Source organism: Apium graveolens, chromosome 11 (assembly GCF_009905375.1).
Source record: "Apium graveolens cultivar Ventura chromosome 11, ASM990537v1, whole genome shotgun sequence".
NCBI classification, from domain to species: domain Eukaryota; kingdom Viridiplantae; phylum Streptophyta; class Magnoliopsida; order Apiales; family Apiaceae; genus Apium; species Apium graveolens.
This window is the reverse complement of record NC_133657.1, coordinates 202,694,710-202,698,384: the sequence shown is the minus strand read 5'-3', so window position 1 is coordinate 202,698,384 and position 3,675 is coordinate 202,694,710.

Below are 3,675 nucleotides of genomic sequence, written 5' to 3'. Positions count from 1 at the left end.
AATAATTTGTGGATGTGTGTAATTAACAACTAATTAATCTAATAAATAAATAAAACTATATAAAAAGTATGAGAGAAAACAATCCAAGAATCAGAGTTCTTCAATGGCTATCATGAATGTCTAATTTGTGTCTATTGTTTTGTTAAAGACAATACTTCTAAAATTTATAAAATCCTCTCCCAAGGTAGATTACAGTGCCTACAACTATCCATTGAATGCCATTCCCATGATCATAAAAAGTACAATTATAAACTGTTAAGAACCAAGGATTTTTAGTCTCACAATTTGCATATCAATCTCCTGATCTAATACTTAGATTCTGTCTATCATATCATGTACTAGAATTACAACTCCTCTTCCGTTTCGTTATAAATCCTAAAAATTCAATTAGAAGTAAGCTACTCCTCTAAATGTATAAAGTGCACAATGACAGATTAACAATAATAAGAAAAATCACAATATAATCAAACAACATATTAAGCCAATTGAATATTACCCAACTCTTGGGTAAAGAAATTAGCTACTAATGGCAAGATAAACAAAATATATATTAAGAACGCAAACCAAGAGTTAAAGAATTGATGCACAAAGAATACAACTTTAAAGTTCCTTTGGAATCTTGATGAATCCCTTCAATTCTTCTTCCAATCTCCCTCTCAAGATGCTTCTATCGATTCTATCAAGTATGGTTATCTATCTTCCTCTTTTTTATTAAAACTCTAATACATATATTTTTATATACTTGGATGGGCTTTTAAAGTCATATAAGGTAACTAAAAGAGAATTCAAAATAAGTTGGTAAAGCTATTTGATTACAATTTTCGTCAGGTTCGACCCTGAACCTCAACATCAGTACCTGAGCTTTATCGAATTTTCACAACTGCTATGATCAGGCCCTGAGCCTCCAAGCTCAGGTCCTGAGGTATATGCTTTTTTTCCCACTGATTTCTTCAGGCCTCGAGCCTCCCAGCTCAGGTCCTAAACTCCTCTAAATTCTTCTTTATCTCTTTTGCAACTTGTTCTTCCATAATTTCCTATAAACATAGAAAATTAAGACTTAGCATCCATCCAAGTTAAATAACAACCAGTACTTATTATTTAGGACTAAAGTATCACAAAACAAGGTTAAAAGAAGTATAACATGACATAAAATATCTATAAACTGGTCATATATCAGGCCATTATTCAATTTTGGTAACTATTCTTCAATATCAATTTATTTTTTATTTGTTATATTCAAATTTTTATTTAGTATAAAAAGAAATGTTTTTAAATTTATATTATAATTACAAAATCAAAATATTCAAAATTAGAGGTCGAACAATTTTTGAATTTGTTACATGAAATATTAAAGAATGATACTGAACACATTTAGAAGTCTCAAAGAAGTCTATTGATGGTGTACAATTGTGTATCCATTAATGTAGATAATCGTTGGATAATAATTATGTATCTTATATAATATACCCTCTTGATAATTGGGTATTCATTATAAAAATTATGTTGATAGATATTTATTTCATATATATTGAATACTTTTGCTAACAGATAGCCAAAGATTTATAATTAATTAATATTTTTAGTTTTATTTATAAAATAGGTCAAAGTTAATTGTCACATTCATTTTAAGTTGTTGCGTTTAAGAAAAACTATATCGAATAATTTTACTTTAATTTGATTTTGATAAACCCCAAAATGATAGTTGATTTCATTTAACAAAATTTGATTGAACTTATTCTATCTTGTAAAATAAAAGACTCAATATAATAAGGGTCATGTTAACAACGCCTAGGGTTATGTAGGGATAGACATTTTAGTTGCCCCCATATGATTCCATGTTTCGTTCAGGTCAGTAATTCAAGAAAGTTTTTGGTTTCGGGATAGAGAATTGAGAAAAGTATTAATATAATCAGAGATCGGGACGTGTTCGAGGATTTGGATATCTATACCCCGTTCCCTGTAGAGTTCATATTGGGGCGGGTTCGGGGCGGTGATTGTCCTTTTCAAACTCACCACACATAAATTGTTTTAGCCCCATACCCGCTCTGTTTCCTTATGGGGATTTATAATGTATCCCTATCCCTGCCCCACGGGGCAAAACTTTGTCCCTACCCCCACCCCATCACCCGTTCGATAATTAACTTTATTTAAAAAAATCAATCAAAAGTAATGGGAAAATATCAATAGTACCCTTTTGTTATTGGCTTTTCTGAGTGGTACCACTGAAACTTTTTGATCTACAGGTGGTACCACTGAGAATGTAACCATTCAAACGCTACTAATATCGTAAATAGTGTGTATTTTATTTAAAATTAATTTAAAATATGGTTATAATGCTATTGGCCTATACAGGTTGTTTAATTAATGGATAAAGGGGTTAATTGAAAACAAACGACAAGAATAATTTGTCCTCTCGCTCTCTAGGATTTTAGCGATCAAAAATTGTTCAGCTCAATCAGACTCTTCAATCACATCATCACTCTTAATTAGTCGATTAGAGGTATGTACATCTACTTATATGTATATTCATGCACATACATAATAATCTTCGTTGAAGTTTAATATGCATGCATATATGATCGACTATACACATATAAACACACACCCATAATAATATTGGTACTGTATGTTCACTTTTTCTTTGTAATGAGTCATCAGTGTTTAAGTATTTACAGTATGGGTGATTGTATTAAGACCTTGAGATTTCATTGGAGGGGTGAAGAAATCAATTTTAAGGTAGATTTCGATAAGTGTAATATGTTGGACCTTGTCATCGACTAAGAAGATGAAACAAAAATATTGGGTATGAAACTGGATTATCATTATCTATGTTTCTCATACTGCTATAAGATGGATCATCGATACCTCATAACAGATAAAGATCTAAAGTTAATGTTTGAGAGGATGTCTGAAAAAGAATTGATATTGATATGGGTTTGAGAAGCGGATGAAACCTAACAACCTATACAAGGTCAGTTTTGAACTTTATGAGGATGGCTGAAAACACCAATAGGGGATGATGTAGTAGAAGAGGAGGGTGTTAATTTGGACGATAAAGAAACGCTACCATTGAACTCCTATAATTGAAAATCAAAGAGTGAGGGATCAATATAGTGCAGCAAAAGAAGTCAAACAAGCAAATGAAGCAGCAACATCAACTCAGAGTTCCAGGGCAACAATTCATAGTGCCCAGAATCTCAGTCTCAGCAACAACTCTAGATTTGTTTTGTTATGCTTGTTGCTGCTTTTTTTGTCAGATTTAACCAATTATTATGCTTCTTTTTATTTGCACATGTTGATGTTCATGGCTTTTTGGACTCTGTTATAATATCTGGGATATATCATGTAATTATTTTTATCAATAAACAATTATTATGTGATTATTATGTGAATTTTGGTGGAATTATCTTATAAGTGGTACTGATATTTAGATGTTTATATGTGATAAAATTTGAGTATTTTAATTTTTATATGTCCAAAATAAAGTATAGATAATTTTGATATTTTTCTAGTAATTTATATGTTTTATATGATTTTATAAAGGATTTATGGGTTTAATAAATTATTTTTCCGAGTAATTATAAACTATTTTATATAAACGGGAATCGTCCAACTTCGACTGTTTTTGCGTTTTTACAACCCGGAAGTCTTCGTAAAACTCATTCCTAACATAAT